Genomic DNA, 23,783 nt, shown 5'->3' with positions numbered 1-23,783 from the left:
GTGGGGGACCCATGTGTGGGTGATCTATGAGTGGGTGACCTATGTGTGGGTGACCTATGTGTGGGTGACCTATGTGTGGGTGATCTATGAGTGGGTGACCTATGTGTGGGTGACCTATGTGTGGGTGACCTATGTGTGGGTGACCTATGTGTGGGTGATCTATGAGTGGGTGACCTATGTTTGGGTGACCTATGTGTGGGTGATCTGTGTGTGGGTGACCTATGTGTGGGTGACCTATGAGTGGGTGACCTATGCGTGGGTGACCTATGTGTGGGTGACCTGTGCGTGGGTGACCTATGCGTGGGTGACCTGTGCGTGGGTGACCTGTGCGTGGGTGACCTATGTGTGGGTGACCTATGTGTGGGTGACCTGTGCGTGGGTTACCTGTGCGTGGGTGACCTATGTGTGGGTGACCTGTGTGTGTGGGTGACCTGTGCGTGGGTGACCTATGTGTGGGTGACCTGTGCGTGGGTGACCTGTGCATGGGTGACCTGTGCGTGGGTGACCTGTGCGTGGGTGACCTGTGCGTGGGTGACCTATGTGTGGGTGACCTGTGCGTGGGTGACCTGTGCGTGGGTGACCTAAAATTGGAAAAAATGAAATAGTTTTTCATGCAATGATCTCTGAGTGTCGCTTCTGATTTCCTTCAGTCCTTCCATGCTGATTACTCGATAATGCATCTTCTGAGCGACTTCAAACTTTATGTGCTTGTGTAATTTAGGATAATGGTCTCTACGGTTTCTTTGAAAGGTTTGAATTAGATAACGTAGTTGTACTCATTTAGTTGTACCCACATTCTGTACTCGCATATTTGTGCTTACCTACACGTGATTGTGGGAGTAGAAGCTCAGCCCCAGTGGAAATAAAGGACCCCAATGGAAATGAGTCACTCTGACTTTTTTTTGGGTTATCCTGGGTTCTCTACACATATGCTGCTATGTATGATAATCTGTGTAACTGTATTTGTGTATACCTGAATAATCTTACTGACCCCCTAGCTTTTAATTCGCCGTGATTGGGTTCTCACCCAAAGCTGTGTCTGGTGTCTACTTTCACCACTTCATGTACTTCATCATTCCACTTTTGAGCCACTCTGAGGTTGAGAATTTTCTTCTAACATTCCTTTAACACTTCCATCTTTAACTTGCTCCGTTGTTTCTTTGTTCCGTTTCTCGAATAGTCAGCGATGAACACACTCGTTAGCTGTGTCATACACAAAATTAGAATGGAAGGAGGCATCACTGTCATATATTATTTTGCCGTGGCGAAATGCTGATAATTAGCTGTATAAACAAATGGTGTTAACTGTTGGCTGAATGGGTACAAGTCCCATTTATTAATGGGACCACAACAATACCTACCCATGTGCAGAACCAGTCGCATGGGGGTGAATATCTTTAGCTCTAGATTTTGCACTCTCATGCGTCGTCAGGAGCTATGCAATGTTGCAAGACAGCGACAGATAGGAGGGGAAATTCTCTGAGACAAGGTACAAGGTACTAGTGGCAGCTCATGTCACAGTGAAAAAGAAGACTAGCTCCAAGCTCTTCACCAGCTCCTTGAAGCTGGTGAAGAGCTCCTTGGAGTCGGTCTTCACCAGCTTCTTGAAGCTGGTGAAGAGCTCCTTGGAGTCGGTCTTCACCAGCTTCTTGAAGCTGGTGAAGAGCTCCTGGAGTCGGTCTTCACCAGCTCCTTGAAGCTGGTGAAGAGCTCCTTGGAGTCGGTCTTCATCAGCTTCTTGAAGCTGGTGAAGAGCTCCTTGGAGTCGGTCTTCACCAGCTTCTTGAAGCTGGTGAAGAGCTCCTGGAGTCGGTCTTCACCAGCTCCTTGAAGCTGGCGAAGAGCTCCTTGGAGTCGGTCTTCACCAGCTCCTTGAAGCGCCCGCCTTGAAGGATTTTCCAGCTGTTGTTTATGATTGATATTCTCACGTATTTTCCATCTTATCTTCCGTGAACTTTCCTATTTTTCTTCTGTAGAATTATATAATACTTTTAACGTTAATTTTCTCTTCATGTAGTTCTGTAGTTGTTGGGAGATGGACTTTAATCTTTGTTACTGTAGCTTTTGCGGTATTTTTTTCTGAATTCTTCTCTTTTTGTGATATTTTTCAGAGCCCCTCTTGATATTTTGCAATATTTTTTCTGAGCCCCTTGACTTTTTTGCAATTTTTTTTCTAAGTTTTTCTTGAATTTTTTCAACATTTTTCTGGGTTCCTCTTCATTTTTTGCAGTATTTTTTATAAGTTCATCATGATCGTTGAAGCATTTCTTTTTTTTTGACCTCTTGATTTTTTTTGTACTTTTTTTTTCTGAGCTCTCGATTTTAACATATTGATTATATTCTGTTCTACTTTTTCATCCATTCTTTCTCTTGTATTTATGGTCATATACTTCATTGTCTTTTTGCACTTATAAAGCTAGCGTAAGTTACCTCAATTTCCAGCATGTGCTGGTGTAGTAAGGGCTACCTGGGTCTTTCCAGCATGTGCTGGTGTAGTAAGGGCTACCTGAGTCTTTCCAGCATGTGCTGGTGTAGTAAGGGCTACCTGGGTCTTTCCAGCATGTGCTGGTGTAGTAAGGGCTACCTGAGTCTTTCCAGCATGTGCTGGTGTAGTAAGGGCTACCTGAGTCTTTCCAGCATGTGTCCAGGCATAAGTATTGTCTCGCTGGACTAGTGGATGAATAGTACCATCTAACACAAGTTACAGACGTCAGTGACCATCCCTGTCACAGGTGATGGTGAGCCGCACTACACCTGGACCGGTGTCCAGGTATACACAGATGGTCACTACTTGATGGGACACCACAAGACTGGTGTCCTAGGACAGACAGACGATACCTGTAGATCACTCAACATTACCTAACCGGTGTCCAGAGACACACAGATGGAGGCCACCTGGCGCAACAACATCAGTTCCCACCACCTCTACCACATTTTCGTTATGTTGTGAATGCAGTGAAGGTCGTCAGCTGTGTAAATACATATAACAAAAACAGCTGTTGTTTTGTTTACAACAAATATACAAATTATTTAAGGAAAAAGATTGTGTATACATGTAGTTGTACTTTCTCAGTAGACTGATTACATTAATGAGATATAGTACAAATCAGATGATAAGACATACGTACAGCACCTGGGACACATGTACAGCACCTGGGACGCATGTACAGCACCTAGGAGACATGTACAGCACCTAGGGCACATGTACAGCACCTGGGACACATGTATATCACTTGAGATGCATGTACAGAACTTGAGACACATGTACAGCACCTGGGTCACATGTATACCCCTAGGACACATGTACAGCACCTGGGGCACATGTACAGCACCTGCGACACATGTACAGCACCTCGGACACATGTACAGCACCTGGGACACATGTACATCACCTCGGACACATGTACAGTACCTGGGACACATGTACGGCACCTGGAACACATGTACAGCACCTGGGACACATGTATGGCACTTGGGGCACATGCACAGCACCTGGGACACATGTACAGCACCCGGGACACATGTACAGCACCTGGGACACATGTACAGCGCCTGGGACACATGTACAGCACCTGGGACACATGTACAGAACCTAGGATACATGTACAGCACCTGTAACACATGTTCAGCACCTGGGACACATGTACAGTACCTGGGACACATGTTCAGCACCTGGGACACATGTACAGTACCTGGGACACATGTACAGTACCTGGGACACATGTTCAGCACTTGGGACACATGTACAGCACTTGGGACACATCTTCAGCTCCTGGGACACATGTACATCACTTGAGATGCATGTAGAGCACCTGGGACACATGTACAGCACCTGGGAAACATGTACAGCACTTTGGATGCGTGTACAGCACCTAGGACACATGTACAGCACCTGAAACATACGTACAGCACCTGGGACACATGTACGGCACCTGGGACACATGTACAGCACTTGGGACACCTGTACAGCACCTGGGACATATGTACAGCACCTGGGACTCATGTACGGCACCTGGGACACATGTACAGCACTTGGGACACCTGTACAGCACCTGGGACATATGTACAGCACCTGGGACACATGTACAGCACCTCGGACACATGTAGAGCACCTCGGACACATGTACATCACCTAGATCACATGTACAGCACCTCGGACACATGTAGAGCACCTCGGACACATGTACATCACCTAGGACACATGTACAGCACCTGGTACACATGTACAGCACCTGGCACACATGTACAGCATCTAGGACACATGTACAGCATCTGGGACACGTTTACTGCACCTGGGACATATTTACAGCACCTTGGACACATGTACAGCACCTGGGACACATGTACAGCACCTGGGACACGTTTACAGCACCTGGGACATATTTACAGCACCTTGGACACATGTATAGCACCTGGGACACATGTACAGCACCTGGGACACATTTACAGCACCTGGGACACATGTACAGCACCTGGGACACATGTACAGCACCTGGGACACATGTACAGCACCTGGGACACATGTATAGCACCTGGGACACATGTACAGCACTTGGGACACATGTACAGCACCTAGGACACATGTACAGCACCTGGGACACATTTACAGCATCTGGGACACATGTACAGCACCTGGGACACATGTACAGCACCTGGGACACATTTACAGCATCTGGGACACATGTACAGCCCCTAGGACACATGTACAGCACCTGGGACACATGTACAGCATCTGGGACACATGTACATCACCTGGGACACATGTACAGCACCTGGGACACATGTACAGCATCTGGGACACATGTACATCACCTGGGACACATGTACAGCACCTGGAACACATGTACAGCACCTGGGACACATGTACAGCACCTGGGACACATGTACAGCACCTGGAACACATGTACAGCACCTGGGACACATGTACAGTACCTGGGACACATGTACAGCACCTGGAACACATGTACAGCACCTGGGACACATGTACAGCACCTGGAACACATGTATAGCACCCGGGACACATGTACAGCACCTGGGACACATGTACAGCACCCGGGACACATGTACATCACCTGGGACACATGTACAGCGCCTGGGACACATATACAGCACCTGGGACACATGTACAGAACCTAGGATACATGTACAGCACCTGGAACACATGTACAGCACCTGGGACACATGTACAGCATCTGGGACACATGTACATCACCTGGGACACATGTACAGCACCTGGGACACATGTACAGCATCTGGGACACATGTACATCACCTGGGACACATGTACAGCACCTGGAACACATGTACAGCACCTGGGACACATGTACAGCACCTGGGACACATGTACAGCACCTGGAACACATGTACAGCACCTGGGACACATGTACAGTACCTGGGACACATGTACAGCACCTGGAACACATGTACAGCACCTGGGACACATGTACAGCACCTGGGACACATGTATAGCACCCGGGACACATGTACAGCACCTGGGACACATGTACAGCACCCGGGACACATGTACATCACCTGGGACACATGTACAGCGCCTGGGACACATATACAGCACCTGGGACACATGTACAGAACCTAGGATACATGTACAGCACCTGGAACACATGTACAGCACCTGGGACACATGTACAGTACCTGGGACACATGTTCAGCACCTGGGACACATGTACAGTACCTGGGACACATGTACAGTACCTGGTACACATGTTCAGCACTTGGGACACATGTACAGCACTTGAGACACATGTTCAGCTCCTGGGACACATATACATCACTTGTGATGCATGTACAGCACCTGGAACATACGTACAGCACCTGGGACTCATGTACAGCACCTGGGACACATGTACAGCACCTCGGACACATGTACAGTACCTCGGACACATTACATCACCTAGGACACATGTATAGCACCTGGTACACATGTACAGCACCTGGCACACATGTACAGCATCTAGGACACATGTACAGCATCTGGGACACATGTATAGCACCTCGGACACATGTAGAGCACCTGGGACACATTTACAGCACCTGGGACACATGTACAGCACCTGGGACACATTTACAGCACCTGGGACATATTTACAGCACCTGGGACACATGTACAGCACCTGGGACACATTTACAGCACCTGGGACACATGTACAGCACCTGGGACACATGTACAGCACCTGGGACACATTTACAGCATCTAGGACACATGTACAGCACCTGGGACACATGTATAGCACCTGGGACACATTTACAGCATCTAGGACACATGTACAGCACCTAGGACACATTTACAGCATCTGGGACACATGTACAGCACCTGGGACACATGTACAGCACCTAGGACACATGTACAGCACCTGGGACACATTTACAGCATCTGGGACACATGTACAGCACCTGGGACACATGTACAGCACCTGGGACACATGTACAGCACCTGGGACACATGTACAGCACCTGGGACACATGTACAGCACCTGGGACACATGTATAGCACCTGGGACACATGTACAGCACCTGGGACACATGTATAGCACCTGGGACACATGTACAGCACCTGGGACACATTTACAGCACCTGGGACACATGTACAGCACCTGGGACACATGTACAGCACCTGGGACACATGTATAGCACCTGGGACACATGTACAGCACCTGGGACACATGTACAGCACCTGGGTATTTTTATTGTGAAGACGCTTCGCTAACCAACGCCTTTTTTCAATTTAATACACAGGTGGAGACAGTGGAAGATGAGGTGAACAGTGTGTCAGTGTTCATGGATGTTCAGACTCTCGTGTTTCATCATTGTGAACTAGAGACAGAAGAACGGCGCTTTTTTTTTATGCACAGATCAGTTTTATAGACTAAGATTTGTTATCTTACCTCAGGTCATTTCGAAGCCCAGCCCTATCTATGGTATAGTAACCCCCCTCCCCTAGGGGAGGGGGGTTGGAACCCGAGCCGTAACTAGAAAATGACTGACCTGTTTGGCTTTAAACGTTTACCTCTGGTATGGTTTCCTGAACGCAATATTTACACTGCTATTGGGTGACATAAGACCCAATTTGCCAGTTTCAGTGAATATATTGTGACGTTCATTTATATCCAATAACTAAAGAATGCTTCTTGTAATCGGCTTCAAAATAGTAACGGAGATGTATTCTGTAAGACGGATGATATATAAGTTTAATTTGAGTTGCTGCAGCTTTGAAAAGTTAATGGAATTGTTAAAAGAGTTAGAATCGTTGGAATCGAATCATTTACTGGAGAATGTCCTTTCTGAGTGGATTCAAACTTTAATTGTTGATAGGCTAATACTAAAAAAAAAAAAAAAAAAAAAAAAAATGGTGTTCGCTTTGAGGTAATGAAGACTCTTGTTAGGACACTGTACCTGACGAACACACAGTGTAACGAACACAGTGTAACGAACACACAGTGTAACGAACACACAGTGTAACGAACACACAGTGTAACGAACACACAGTGTAACGAACACAGTGTACCGAACACAGTGTAACGAACACACAGTGTAACGAACACACAGTGTAACGAACACAGTGTACCGAACACAGTGTAACGAACACACAGTGTAACGAACACACAGTGTAACGAACACACAGTGTAACGAACACACAGTGTAACGAACACAGTGTACCGAACACAGTGTAACGAACACACAGTGTAACGAACACACAGTGTAACGAACACACAGTGTAACGAACACAGTGTACCGAACACAGTGTAACGAACACACAGTGTAACGAACACAGTGTACCGAACACAGTGTAACGAACACACAGTGTAACGAACACAGTGTACCGAACACAGTGTAACGAACACACAGTGTAACGAACACAGTGTACCGAACACAGTGTAACGAACACAGTGTACCGAACACACAGTGTAACGAACACACAGTGTAACGAACACACAGTGTAACGAACACACAGTGTAACGAACATACAGTGTAACGAACACAGTGTACCGAACACAGTGTAACGAACACAGTGTACCGAACACACAGTGTAACGAACACACAGTGTAACGAACACAGTGTAACGAACACACAGTGTAACGAACTCACAGTGTAACGAACACACAGTGTAACGAACACAGTGTAACGAACACACAGTGTAACGAACACACAGTGTAACGAACACACAGTGTAACGAACACACAGTGTAACAAACACACAGTGTAACGAACACAGTGTAACGAACACACAGTGTAACGAACACACAGTGTAACGAACACACAGTGTAACGAACACACAGTGTAACGAACACAGTGTACCGAACACAGTGTAACGAACACAGTGTACCGAACACACAGTGTAACGAACACACAGTGTAACGAACACAGTGTAACGAACACACAGTGTAACGAGCTCACAGTGTAACGAACACAGTGTACCGAACACACAGTGTAACGAACACAGTGTACCGAACACACAGTGTAACGAACACACAGTGTAACGAACACACAGTGTAACGAACACACAGTGCAACGAACACACAGTGTAACGAACACAGTGTACCGAACACACAGTGTAACGAACACAGTGTACCGAACACACAGTGTAACGAACACACAGAGTAACGAACACACAGTGTAACGAACACACAGTGTAACGAACACAGTGTAACGAACACACAGTGTAACGAACACACACTGTAACGAACACACGCTGTAACGAACACACAGTGTAACGAACACACAGTGTAACGAACACAGTGTACCGAACACACAGTGTAACGAACACACAGTGTAACGAACACACAGTGTAACGAACACAGTGTACCGAACACACACTGTAACGAACACACAGTGTAACGAACACACAGTGTAACGAACACAGTGTACCGAACACACACTGTAACGAACACACAGTGTAACGAACACACAGTGTAACGAACACAGTGTACCGAACACACACTGTAACGAACACACAGTGTAACGAACACACAGTGTAACGAACTCACAGTGTAACGAACACACAGTGTAACGAACACAGTGTACCGAACACACAGTGTAACGAACACAGTGTACCGAACACACAGTGTAACGAACACACAGTGTACCGAACACACAGTGTAACGAACACACAGTGTAACGAACACACAGTGTAACGAACACAGTGTAACGAACACACAATGTAACGAACACACAGTGTAACGAACACACAGTGTAACGAACACACAGTGTAACGAACACACAGTGTAACGGGCACACAGTGTAACGAACACAGTGTAACGAACACACAGTGTACCGAGCACACAGTGTAACGAACACAGTGTACCGAACACACAGTGTATCGAACACGCAGTGTAACGAACACACAGTGTAACGAGCACACAGTGTAACAAACACACAGTGTAACGAACACACAGTGTAACGAGCACAGAGTGTAACGAAAACATAGTGTAACGAACACACAGTGTAACGAACACAGTGTACCAAACACAGTGTAACGAACAGTGTAACGAACACACAGTGTACCGAACACAGTGTACCGAACACACAGTGTAACGAACACAGTGTACCGAACACACAGTGTAACGAACACACAGTGTAATGAACACACAGTGTACCGAACACACAGTGTAACGAACACAGTGTACCGAAAACACAGTGTAATGAACACACGGTGTGTGGAAAATACTGTATATATTTTCCAGAAATACAGTAGTTATATGTAAATAGATGGCCATACTGTGTTTAATAAAATTTATGTTATCGAAAACGGGAAGCTGCGCCTGAGCAGAATTACTCGCCATGTTTGAACGAGACAGTACCAACTGTTAATGAATATTGGGAAGAATTTTTCGTGCTCTAGAGGTTAAAATTGGGCTGACACCTCTCAAATAGGAGACGAAATTGTTGGATGTGCATTAATGCACAACTTGAGTGTCAGGCGACAGGACAGGACAACACCAGGAACCTCAGATAAGCTGGCTAATTTATGTTTAAATTCTGGCCAGTAAATTTTTCGTAAATGAAGGCAAAAGGAGGGGGGGGGGGTCCTGTACATGACACATTAAAATCCAGTCAAATTGGTAAGTGATATTAAGATATATTTTCCTTCTGTTATGTATGTGTATATATACAATCCTTTATTAATTTAATATACAGTCCACAAATTTTATATTTACCAGAATTCCTGGTGATACATATTTCATTTATAATTAATAGGTCCAGAGCAACTTGTGGGTATGACAGTTGTAGGTATCGAAGGGGGACATTTTTTGCGACCTAGGTGTCCCAAATTCCTACTTGTCTTACTGATAAATAATAATTATCTTTGTTCATTTACTGTTATGCACATAATGATACATTCAGATAAATGCAATTTTTCACATTTAATTTGCCCGTTGGTCCTTCTTGAACCCGAGGTAATTAGTGAAGTCATTAATTAGTTAATTACTTATTAATTATATGTGAAATGGCAGAAGGAGGTGGATGTTAAGTTCAAAAATTTACTTAATGTGTAGTGGATTATAATTTGTATAATATTAATTTGGATAAGTCAAGTCAAGTGTGGCTGAAGATTATATTGTGTATAATATTAATTTCGCTATGCCAAATTCTGGCAAGGATTTATATTTGTATAAAATTAATTTGATAAGACAATTCTGGCCAAGATTTATATCAGTGTATGTGTAATTGATAAGACAAGTGTGACTAAAGATTATATTGTGTATAATATTAATTTTGCTATGCCAAATTCTGGCAAGCATTTATGTTAATTTGTATAATATTAATTTTGATAAGCCGAGTCTGGCTAAAGGTTTGTATTAATGTACATTTGAAGTTTACATTATTTTCTTACATGTAATTGCAGAGCTCAAGTAGCTAGGATTTATTCAAAGGTAAGTTGCATCAGTGTTGTAAGTTGAAATCAGTGTTATTAAATTTAATTTAATACATTGCATCATGGCTGAAAATGAGGAAATTAATATAGAAGACAAACATATGGAATATAGAGCAAAGAAAGCATCACTGCAGGCTAGAAAGGGTCATGTAACCAAGGCATATAATAAATGTTTGGAATTAATGAATCAAGAAACTGTGAATACTGATGATTTAAAATTGTATTTAGATGCTTTGGGGAATAGATATGATTCATACAAATTATATTACAACAAATATGAAGGAGATTTATTAGTAAACTGTGTAGATGAGACTGAAGTAGATCTCATGATTAATCAGTATTATGAATTAGAAGAAAAGATTCTTGTAAAAGTCAGGCTTTGAATAAATTAAAATGTGTAAACCAGGCAGTTAATCAGTCTGCTCCAACAAATAAGATGTCTTTGCCAAAACTCCCAGAATTATGTTTACCTGTATTTAATCCTGGAGAAAATTGGGAGGAGTTTTTGTCAATTTTTAAAGCAGCTGTGCATGATAGGAGTGACCTAGTCTGTGTAACTAAATTATTTTACCTCAAAAGACAGGTAAGAGGAGATGCTCACATACTCATACAAGCCTTTCCCAATGTAGATGACTCTTACAAGGAAGCAGTTGACTTGTTGAAGGTCACTTATGGTAATATAGAACAAAGTAGGTTGAATCTAGTTAATATCATTGTTAGTTTAAAATCTCCAGATTAAACTTACAAAGGTTTACAGCAGTTTAGAGTTAAACTGGAGAGCACTCTCAAAACTTTAAGTAATAAATATAATCTGAAGGAATCAGACTGGTTATTGAGTGCCATAGTACAGAATAAATTAAACTATAAAACACTTGAATGGTTTTTCGAACAAATATCACACGGGTTATTTTGGTCTGGAGGAAATAAGACTAGGTCTACAAGAATTAGTTGTTCAGTTGCAGACCAGCCAACTAACTCATTTTAAAGATGCAACACATAATAACTCTGAGGTATCTGTCAAGTTTCACAAAGGGAAAAATTATCCCAATAATAATAATCAAAATTCATTTCCTAAAAAGAGTTGCATAGGTGCATATCAAGTAGCAGGAATCAGAAATAATGATTCTCCACAAGGTAAGAAGAATAAGTACCCTCCTAAGAGTAGCCCAGTTAATAAGAAACCAGTCAGAGAAAAGAGAGATTGTCTTTTCTGCAAGGGTACTCATTTTTCTAAGAATTGCAATGCATACAATTCATGGAATGATAAAGTTGAAAGATTGGAGGAACTTGACAGATGTATCAAGTGTTTAGGTAATCACAATGTAAAGGATTGTCATGCCAAATTAAACAAGTGTTATCAATGTCACAAAGGAAGACACCGTATAGTCATGTGTAAGGGTCTATATGATAATGTTGATAATAATGATAATGTTGACAATCCTGACACAACAGTAGCTAATGTAAAAATTGCTGCTAATGTTAATAATGATGGTTTTGCTGAAGTAGCCTTACTTGTGTTACAAGTAAAATTGATGATAAAAGGCATAAATAAAAAAATGTAAATGCATTATTGGACCAGGGATCCCAGCATACTTTCATAAAACGTAAATGTCTTGATGGTATGAAAGTACAGATGGGAGATCCCACAACTTTAAAATTATCTGATTTTCTCTCGGATAAAAGGTCTCAATTGTATGACACTGCTTATGTAACTGTCAGGTTGGGCAATGAGAAAAAACGTGTTAATGCAGTAATTGTAGATAGACTTCCAGAGAAAATATCTACAGTTGGGCTTAGTAAAGCTACTGAAAGACTCTCACATAATGTAAATTTAGCACCTTCTGGTGTAAGTGATGATTCTGTAGGCCCAATAAATATTTTGATAGGTAGTGACTATTATGCCTCCTTTGTAAAGGGTATAGTAAAGAAATGTGGTGTCACCCTTTTGAAGACTGCAGGAGGCCATGTAATGTATGGTAGGATTCCTCGTAATAATAATTCATGACTAGAGGAAACTACAAATACCATAACTGTGTGTCTTACTCATGAAATCGTGCCCCAGTATAATTCTTCCATAGAGGATGGTGTTGAGCCAGTGCATAAATTTGTTTGAATTAGACAGCATTGGAATAAATGCAAATGAAGAAAGTCCAGACGATTCTTTTACTCAAGAACAACACCTGAGAGATGTAAAATTTGAATCTGGACAATACTGGGTACGACTTCCGTGGAGACTGAACCATCCAGAATTGCCCACTAATTACAGAATGGCATATGGACAGTTAAAGGCTCAGCTCCGCGAACTGAGTAAGACACCAGAATTGTTAACTGCCTATAATGATATAATTGCTGAGCAGTTAATTAATAAATTTATAGAAGAGGTACCTCCTGAGCAAGCCAAAATTTATGGTCACTATTTGCCACATCACAGAGTGAAGAAGGATTCTAAGACCACTCCTTTGAGGATTGTGTTTAATTGTAGTGCCAGGAGTAACAAAAATGTACCTAGTTTAAATGACTGTCTGATGACAGGTCCGTCGTTGACGGAAAAATTAGGAGATATCTTATTAAATTTCAGGGTGAAGAATTATGCCTTTACGGCTGACATAAGTAAAGCTTTCCTAAGAGTGGGTTTACAAGAGGCTGACCGGGATTGTACCCGCTTCTTATGGGCTGAGAATCCTAGTGACCCACTTAGCCCTCTGAAAACCTTTCGCTTTAGGAGCATATTATTTGGTGCTACATCCAGTCCGTTCCTACTTCAAGCGACGATAAATGCACACCTTAAACGTATGGAAAGTCCACTGAGTAAAGTAATGAGCAAACAATTTTATGTGGACAATTTCCTGGGTGTGACGTCAACTAAAGAGGAACTGTTAATGACTTATGGAGAGGCTAATAAAATAATGCAAAGTGCAAATATGCCTCTAAGGGAATGGAATAGTAATTCGTCCAAATTAAAGGACAAAATAAGTAAAGATTACCCTGGAGATGAAGTGCCAAAATGTAGTAATGTATTGGGTTTAACCTGGGATACTGAGAGAGATTTGTTAATGTTAAAACCTAATAATTACAGTATGCCCAATAAATTAACTAAGAGTTTTGCTTGCTGAAGTTTCCAAATGTTTTGATCCACTAGGTTTAGTGTCACCCCTTACTATAAGAGGGAAATTATTAATACAGGAAGCATGGAAACTTAAATGTGCTTGGGATGAAATTCTACCTGAGGAATTCATTAACAGGTGGGATGAATTAATTGGTGATTATGAGAAAATTCCAATGTTGGAGTTCCCACGCCAAGTGGCCAATCCAAAATGGGAAAAATGTACTCCACATTTTTTGTGATGCTTCAAAATTGGCATATGGAGAAGTTGCTTACCTTCAATGTAATAGTGTTATTTCTCTTGTTATGTCTAAGGCTAAAGTGTCTCCAATTAAATCACGTACCTTACCTCAGTTGGAATTAACAGCCATTTATGTAGGTGTCAAATTAGCTAATTATATAAGAAATAAGTTGCAGGAGATAAATGTTAGCGACACTGTAATTTGGTCTGATAAAGAGGTATCCTTACAATGGATTCGTAATGGAAACAGTAAAATTGTGTACGTACAAAACAGAGTCGCTGAAATTAATCAGATGCAAGAGAAGTATAGTAGTTTGGGTCAGCTTATGTTAACATTTAATCATATACCTGGTGAGGAGAATCCAGCTGATTTCTTGTCTCGAGGTTTACCTTATGCTAAATTTGTAAATGCTGTATCATGGTTTAAAGGACCAAGCTAATTGGTTGCTCCTGTTGAAATTACTGTGACCACTGCTCCAATAGTTTGTCGTTCCTTAGCCATTGATATAAATAGGTATTCTTCTTTACCCAAACTAATCAATGTAACTAAGTTGGTGTTTAAATTTCTAAACAAGACGAATATATCATATAAGTTTTCACATCCTCTTGAATACTGGATAAAGAGGGTACAAGAAGAAATCTATGGAAATGAGATTAAATTGATGATGGGAAGAAAAATTGTCAAAGGTTCCATAATAGAGAAATTGGGGCTGTATTTAGAGAACAATGTAATTAGGTGCAGAGGTAGGTTAATGCTGAAATGCTGAATTGGGTGATTATGCTAAACTCCCTATCTTACTGCCCAAAACTCATCATCTAAAAAATTGAATTGTTCTAAATGCCCATAAAAATGTAATGCATGGTGGGGTACAAGATACCTTAAGTTGTATTAGGGAAACTTTCTGGATTCCACAAGGACGGCAAAGTGTAAAAACGGTGATTAAATCTTGTGTAATATGTCGCCGTGTGGATGCCAGATCCTATATGTACCCAGGTCCTTCACCATTGCCAAATGAGCAATTTGAGTCGTTTAGCAACGAACTCCGCCTGGCCGCAGTGTGGAAAATACTGTATATATTTTCCAGAAATACAGTAGTTATATGTAAATGGATGGCCATACTGTATTTAATAAAATTTATGTTATCTAAAACGGGAAGCTGCGCCTGCGCAGGACTCGCCATGTTTGAACGAGACAGTATCAACTGTTAGTGAATATTGGGAAGAATTTTTCGTGCTCTATAGGTTAAAATTGGGCTGACACCTCTCAAATAGGAGACGAAATTGTTGGATGTGCATTCCTGCATAACTTGAGTATCAGGCGACAGGACAGGACAACTCCAATAACCTCAGATAAGCTGTCTAATTTATGTTTAAATTCTGGCCAGTAAATTTTTCATAAATGTAGGCAAAAGGGGGGGGGGGGTCCTGTACATGACACATTAATCTCCAGTCAAATTGGTGAGTGATGTTAAGATATATTTTCCTTCTGTTATGTAAATGTGTATATATATAATTCTTTATTAATTTAATATACAGTCCACAAATTTATATATTTACCAGAATTCCTGGTGATACATATTTCATTTATAATTAATAGGTCCAGAGCAACTTGTGGATATGACAGTTGTAGGTATCGAAGGGGGACATTTTTTGCGACCTAGGTGTCCCAAATTCCTACTTGTCTTACTGATAAATAATAATTATCTTTGTTCATTTACTGTTATGTACATAATGATACATTCAGATAAATGCAATTTTCCACACAGTGTAACGAACACACAGTGCACCGAACACAGTGTAACGAACACACAGTGTAACGAACACACAGTGTAACGAACACACAGTGCACCGAACACACAGTGTAACGAACACACAGTGTACCGAACACACAATGTAACGAACACACAGTGTAACGAACACACAGTGTAACGAACACACAGTGTAACGAACACAGTGTACCGAACCAATGATCACATCTGTACTGAACTGACAACAAGTTCCACGAACAAACAGTCTCCTCAATATAAATCACAGTGCTACGTATATACATGTATCGATATTTTATGCTGTCTCTTACCCAGTATACGAAAATAAGAATACGTATTTACTCTCCTGGTGAGCAAAACGTCACCTAAATAAGTCCCCCATACATTGCTGATGTATTTTCTTTATACATTTCTCGGTACTAGTTACCTTGTGTTAATTTCATAATCTAGTATAGTTAAAAATGGAAAAGACTCTGGTTATGAGGGAAAAAAACACAGAAAAAACATTGAAAGTAAACTTACTATAAAATTTTCACTTTCTTATCATAAAAAACGTTAAAAAATCGGTGAAAAATCTGTAAACACTGCACCATTATAATTAATAATTCATCTACGAATATTTCGGATGAATTTATTAGACTTAACAAGAATATAGAAAGATAACAACCAACTAGGTAAATTTAGATACAGTGTAGAAATGTTCCTGTTGAACTTCCCGCTTACCTGGAGAGTATACCTGGAGAGTATACCTGGAGAGTATACCTGGAGATTATACCTGGAGGGTGTACCTGGAGAGTATACCTGGAGAGTATACCTGGAGAGTATACCTGGAGATTATACCTGGAGGGTGTACCTGGAGAGTATACCTGGAGAGTATACCTGGAGATTATACCTGGAGGGTGTACCTGGAGAGTATACCTGGAGATTATACCTGGAAGGTGTACCTGGAGAGTATACCTGGAGAGTACACCTGGAGATTATACCTGGAGGGTGCACCTAGAGAGTATACCTGGAGAGTACACCTGGAGATTATACCTGGAGGGTGTACCTGGAGAGCATACCTGGAGAGTATACCTGGAGGGTGCACCTAGAGAGTATACGTGGAGAGTATACCTGGAGAGTATACCTGGAGAGTATACCTGGAGGGTGTACATGGAGGGTGTACCTGGAGAGTATACCTGGAGGGTGTACCTGGAGAGCATACCTGGAGAGTATACCTGGAGAGTATACCTGGAGAGTATACCTGGAGGGTGTACCTGGAGAGTATACCTGGAGAGTATACCTGGAGAGTATACCTGGAGGGTGTACATGGAAGGTGTACCTGGAGAGTATACCTGGAGGGTGTACCTGGAGAGTATACCTGGAGAGTATACCTGGAGAGTATACCTGGAGGGTGTACCTGGAGAGTATACCTGAAGAGTATACCTGGAGGGTGTACATGGAAGGTGTACCTGGAGAGTATACCTGGAGGGTGTACCTGGAGAGTATACCTGGAGAGTATACCTGGAGAGTATACCTGGAGGGTGTACCTGGAGAGTATACCTGGAGGGTGTACCTGGAGAATATACCTGGAGAGTATACCTGGAGGGTGTACCTGGAGAGTATACCTGGAGGGTGTACCTGGAGAGTATACCTGCAGGGAGTACCTGGAGAGTATACCTGGAGGGTGCACCTGGAGAGTATACCTGGGGAGTGTACCAGGAGAGTATACCTGGAGAGTATACCTGGAAGGTGTACCTGGAGGATATATCTGGAAAGTATACCTGGAAAGTATACATGGAGAGCAAACCTGGAGAGTATGCCTGGAGAGTATACCTGGAGAGCATACTTGGAGAGTATGCCTGGAGAGTATACCTGGAGGGTATATCTGGAGAGTATACCTGGAAAGTATACCTGGAGAGTATACTTGGGGAGTAAACCTGGAGAGTATGCCTAGAGAGTGTACCTGGAGGGTATACCTGGAGAGTATACCTGGGGGGTATACCTGGAGAGTATACCTGGAGGGTATGCCTGGAGAGTATACCTGGAGAATATACCTGGATGGTGTTCCGGGGGCCAACGCCCCCGCGGCCCGATCCTTGACAAGGCTTGCAAGTACATTATATAAATATAATTATCTTTGCTTTAAGCATGCAGTTAGTATTGTTGGAAATAATAATCCAGTGGACAACAGTTGTCGTCTGAAGGTTTACTCTTCCCTCCTTCCCACAGAAAGAAAAACTTACGTCAAGTCATGTATATTCTGTGATAGTTAAGTACAGGGAATTCTTCACTTGCCTAACCCTTGGGCACGACCTACTTCGACACTGGACAAATGTGACACCACTTACGACTGCTGCACCTCTCCTGCCTGTAGTATATAAGCTACTTCTTTGCACATATGCTGTATACTTTTCAAGATTGATGGACTGATTACATCGACTCCAGGCTGAGGGACTGATTAACTCAGGCTTCTCCTGTTCTTCACCATTCTCCTTCGTATGGACGGATGAAGCCACTTTGTGGCGAAACGTTTCTTCATTAAAGATACCGAAGTGTTGCACATGTGTCTAATTTATCAATCTATTTTATATTGCCTAAATTTTGAATATTAAAATGGTATAGTATAATTAAATAGTATATTATACGCAAACTTTAGGAAGGTGAAGTTACTTTGCTAAATTAGGTTTGGTGCTAAACGTAATTACTGTCGACTTATTTATTTTTTTTTAATCACACTGGCCGATTCCTACCAAGGCAGGGTGGCCCGAAAAAGAAAAACTTTCATCATCATTCACTCCATCACTGTCTTTCCAGAAGGGTGCTTTACACTACAGTTTTTAAACTGCAACATTAACACCCCTCTTTCAGAGTGCAGGCACTGTACTTCCCATCTCCAGGACTCAAGTCCGGCCTGCCGGTTTCCATGAATCCCTTCATAAATGTTACTTTGCTCACACTCCAACAGCACGTCAAGTATTAAAAACCATTTGTCTCCATTCACTCCTATCAAACACGCTCACGCATGCCTGCTGGAAGTCCAAGCCCCTCGCACACAAAACCTCCTTTACCCCCTCCCTCCAACCTTTCCTAGGCCGACCCCTACCCCGCCTTTCTTCCGCTACAGACTGATACACTCTTGAAGTCATTCTGTTTCGTTCCATTCTCTCTACATGTCCGAACCACCTCAACAACCCTTCCTCAGCCCTCTGGACAACAGTTTTGGTAATCCCGCACCTCCTCCTAACTTCCAAACTTCGAATTCTCTGCATTATATTCACACCACACATTGCCCTCAGACATGACATCTCCACTGCCTCCAGCCTTCTCCTCGCTGCAACATTCATCACCCATGCTTCACACCCATATAAGAGCGTTGGTAAAACTATACTCTCATACATTCCCCTCTTTGCCTCCAAGGACAAAGTTCTTTGTCTCCACAGACTCCTAAGTGCACCGCTCACCCTTTTCCCCTCATCAATTCTATGATTCACCTCATCTTTCATAGACCCATCCGCTGACACGTCCACTCCCAAATATCTGAATACATTCACCTCCTCCATACTCTCTCCCTCCAATCTGATATCCAATCTTTCATCACCTAATCTTTTTGTTATCCTCATAACCTTACTCTTTCCTGTATTCACTTTTAATTTTCTTCTTTTGCACACCCTATCAAATTCATCCACCAATCTCTGCAACTTCTCTTCAGAATCTCCCAAGAGCACAGTGTCATCAGCAAAGAGCAACTGTGACAACTCCCACTTTATGCGTGATTCTTTATCTTTTAACTCCACGCCTCCTGCCAAGACCCTCGCATTTACTTCTCTTACAACCCCATCTATAAATATATTAAACAACCACGGTGACATCACACATCCTTGTCTAAGGCCTACTTTTACTGGGAAATAATTTCTCTCTTTCCTACATACTCTAACTTGAGCCTCAGTATCCTCGTAAAAACTCTTCACTGCTTTCAGTAACCTACCTCCTACACCATACACCTGCAACATCTGCCACATTGCCCCCCTATCCACCCTGTCATACGCCTTTTCCAAATCCATAAATGCCACAAAGACCTCTTTAGCCTTATCTAAATACTGTTCACTTATATGTTTCACTGGAAACACCTGGTCCACACACGCCCTACCTTTCCTAAAGCCTCCTTGTTCATCTGCTATCCTATTCTCCGTCTTACTCTTAATTCATTCAATAATAACTCTACCATACACTTGACCAGGTATACTCAACAGACTTAGCCCCCTATAATTTTCGCACTCTCTTTTGTCCCCTTTGCCTTTATACAAAGTTCCTCGGGTCAGCTCACGGACAGTGATAAGGAAATGTGTAGAATTTTTAACACATACTTCCTCTCAGTTTTTACACAGGAGGATACCAGCGATATTCCAGTAATGATAAATTATGTAGAACAGGACGATAATAAACTGTGCACGATTAGGGTCACAAGTGACATGGTCCTTAGGCAAATAGATAAATTAAAACCTAACAAATCCCCAGGCCCTGATGAACTGTATGCAAGGGTTCTAAAGGAATGTAAAGAGGAGCTTAGCACACCTTTGGCTAATCTTTTCAACATATCACTACAAACTGGCATGGTGCCAGATAAGTGGAAAATGGCAAATGTGATACCTATTTTCAAAACAGGTGACAGGTCCTTAGCTTCGAACTATAGACCAATAAGCCTAACCTCCATAGTGGGAAAATTTATGGAATCAATAATTACCGAGGCAGTTCGTAGCCACCTTGAAGAGCATAAATTAATCAACGAATCTCAGCATGGTTTTACAAAGGGGCGTTCCTGCCTTACGAATTTATTAACTTTTTTCACTAAGGTATTTGAGGAGGTAGATCATGGTAATGAATATGATATTGTGTATATGGACTTCAGTAAGGCTTTTGACAGGGTCCCACATCAGAGACTATTGAGGAAAATTAAAGCACATGGAATAGGAGGAGAAATTTTTTCCTGGATAGAGGCATGGTTGACAAATAGGCAGCAGAGAGTTTGCATAAATGGGGAGAAATCAGAGTGGGGAAGCGTCACGAGCGGTGTTCCACAGGGGTCAGTGTTGGGCCCCCTGCTGTTCACAATCTACATAAACGACATAGATGAGGGCATAAAGAGCGACATCGGCAAGTTTGCCGATGACACCAAAATAGGCCGTCGAATTCATTCTGACGAGGACATTCGAGCACTCCAGGAAGATTTGAATAGACTGATGCAGTGGTCGGAGAAGTGGCAGATGCAGTTTAATATAGACAAATGCAAAGTTCTAAATGTTGGACAGGACAATAACCATGCCACATATAAACTAAATAATGAAGATCTTAATATTACGGATTGCGAAAAAGATTTAGGAGTTCTGGTTAGCAGTAATCTGAAACCAAGACAACAGTGCATAAGTGTTCGCAATAAAGCTAATAGAATCCTTGGCTTCATATCAAGAAGCATAAATAATAGGAGTCCTCAGGTTGTTCTTCAACTCTATACATCATTGGTTAGGCCTCATTTAGATTATGCTGCACAGTTTTGGTCACCGTATTACAGAATGGATATAAATTCTCTGGAAAATGTACAAAGGAGGATGACAAAGTTGATCCCATGTATCAGTAACCTTCCCTATGAGGATAGACTAAGGTCCCTGAATCTGCACTCTCTAGAAAGACGTAGAATTAGGGAGGATATGATTGAGGTGTATAAATGGAAGACAGGAATAAATAAAGGGGATGTAAATAGTGTGCTGAAAATATCTAGCCTAGACAGGACTCGCAGCAATGGTTTTAAGTTGGAAAAATTCAGATTCAGGAAGGATATAGGAAAGTACTGGTTTGGTAATAGAGTTGTGGATGAGTGGAACAAGCTCCCGAGTACAGTTATAGAGGCCAGAACGTTGTGTAGCTTTAAAAACAGGTTGGATAAATACATGAGTGGATGTGGGTGGGTGTGAGTTGAACCTGATAGCTTGAGCTACCAGGTCGGTTGCCGTGTTCCTCCCTTAATTCAATGTGACCTGACCTGACTAGGTTGGGTGCATTGGCTTAAGCCGGTAGGAGACTTGGACCTGCCTCGCATGGGCCAGTAGGCCTGCTGCAGTGTTCCTTCGTTCTTCTTATGTTCTTATGCTCTCTGCCAATCCCTAGGTACCTTACCCTCTTCCATGCATTTATTAAATAATTGCACCAACCACTCCAAAACTATATCCCCACCTGCTTTTAACATTTCTATCTTTATCCCATCAATCCCGGCTGCCTTACCCCCTTTCATTTTACCTACTGCCTCACGAACTTCCCCCACACTCACAACTGGCTCTTCCTCACTCCTACAAGATGTTATTCCTCCTTGCCCTATACACGAAATCACAGCTTCCCTATCTTCATCAACATTTAACAATTCCTCAAAATATTCTCTCCATCTTCCCAATACCTCTAACTCTCCATTTAATAACTCTCCTCTCCTATTTTTAACTGACAAATCCATTTGTTCTCTAGGCTTCCTTAACTTGTTAATCTCACTCCAAAACTTTTTCTTATTTTCAACAAAATTTGTTGATAACATCTCACCCACTCTCTCATTTGCTCTCTTTTTACATTGCTTCACCACTCTCTTAACCTCTCTCTTTTTCTCCATATACTCTTCTCTCCTTGCATCACTTCTACTTTGTAAAAACTTCTCATATGCTAACTTTTTCTCCCTTACTACTCTCTTTACATCATCATTCCACCATTCGCTCCTCTTCCCTCCCGCACCCACTTTCCTGTAACCTCAAACTTCTGCTGAACACTCTAACACTACATTTTTAAACCTACCCCATACCTCTTAGACCCCATTGCCTATGCTCTCATTAACCCATCTATCCTCCAATACACTTATTTTGCATAATTTTAGTAGTTTTTTTTTTTGTTTTTGTTTTTTAAGGAGAGAAGAGGAAGGGATATAGGTGATGCAAAAGTCTAATTCACTCTCACTCTGATCTTCCTCCTGGGCAAGCATGCAAGCATGCGCAACTTTTTCACTCACTGACTTTTGCTTCTTGAATGAAGTGAAGTTCACTTGAGATCGGCAGTTCAGGTATCCTCGCTGACCAACCTTTGTTTCCCTCAGAACCTCGACCATCATCTGCTTCATCACATCACTACCAACACACTGCTGAAAACTGATCCATAATTACTGAGTTGTTGTAAGGCAATGACTCCTCTTTAAAAACTGGAAGAATGACTCTTTAATAACCAGGGGAATGACTCTTTAATAAATGGAGGAATGACAGAACAGACAGATGACAGAACAGACAGATAAGTGACGGTGATAATGACTGTCTAGTAGCTAGGAACGATAACCTTAACTCTATATGTAATGCAAAGATAGGTCAATGTGAGACAATAGAACCATTCTTATTATCTCAGACACCACCAGACTTATGTATACACTGTACTAGGGTAAGAAAGAAGAACAGTAAAGTTACCTCATGCGAATTGTGTAAGGGATGGGTGCATAATAGATGTGTGTTCTATTATGGTAATAGTGCCAGATTTTATTTTGTTTGTAACAAAAGCACTTTGGCACAGTTACCCTTTAACAATGATGCATTGATTTACCTATTTTTAATACAAATGACCCCTTGCCATATATTGGTGATTATGATTGTTTTATGAAAACAGGCCTTCACTTTATTCATGTCAACGCAAGATCACTTTTTCCAAAATTGGCAGAGATTAGGATTCTAGCTAACAGAACTAGAGTGGCAGTCATATCCATCTCTGAATCCTGGTTGGATGATACGGTGAC

General features: G+C 42.0%; 1 long non-coding RNA gene across 2 annotated transcripts in view; it reads right to left on the bottom strand.

Annotated features, from left to right (window-relative positions):
* Positions 1-23,783, bottom strand: part of LOC128698961 (uncharacterized) — a 54,305-nt gene that overhangs the window by 9,577 nt on the left and 20,945 nt on the right. The window contains exon 2 of one of the 2 annotated variants that reach the window (XR_011393549.1): positions 23,019-23,154. The exons of the other annotated variant lie outside the window; for it this stretch is intronic. This is a non-coding gene — a long non-coding RNA (uncharacterized lncRNA). The remainder of the gene's footprint in view (positions 1-23,018; positions 23,155-23,783) is intronic. 2 annotated transcript variants of the gene reach the window in all.

The sequence above is a fragment of the Cherax quadricarinatus genome, chromosome 55 (assembly GCF_038502225.1).
Source record: "Cherax quadricarinatus isolate ZL_2023a chromosome 55, ASM3850222v1, whole genome shotgun sequence".
In the NCBI taxonomy this organism is placed as follows: Eukaryota; Metazoa; Arthropoda; class Malacostraca; order Decapoda; family Parastacidae; genus Cherax; species Cherax quadricarinatus.
Note: the sequence above shows the minus strand (reverse complement) of the source record. Positions and strands in the feature narration are given on the sequence as shown.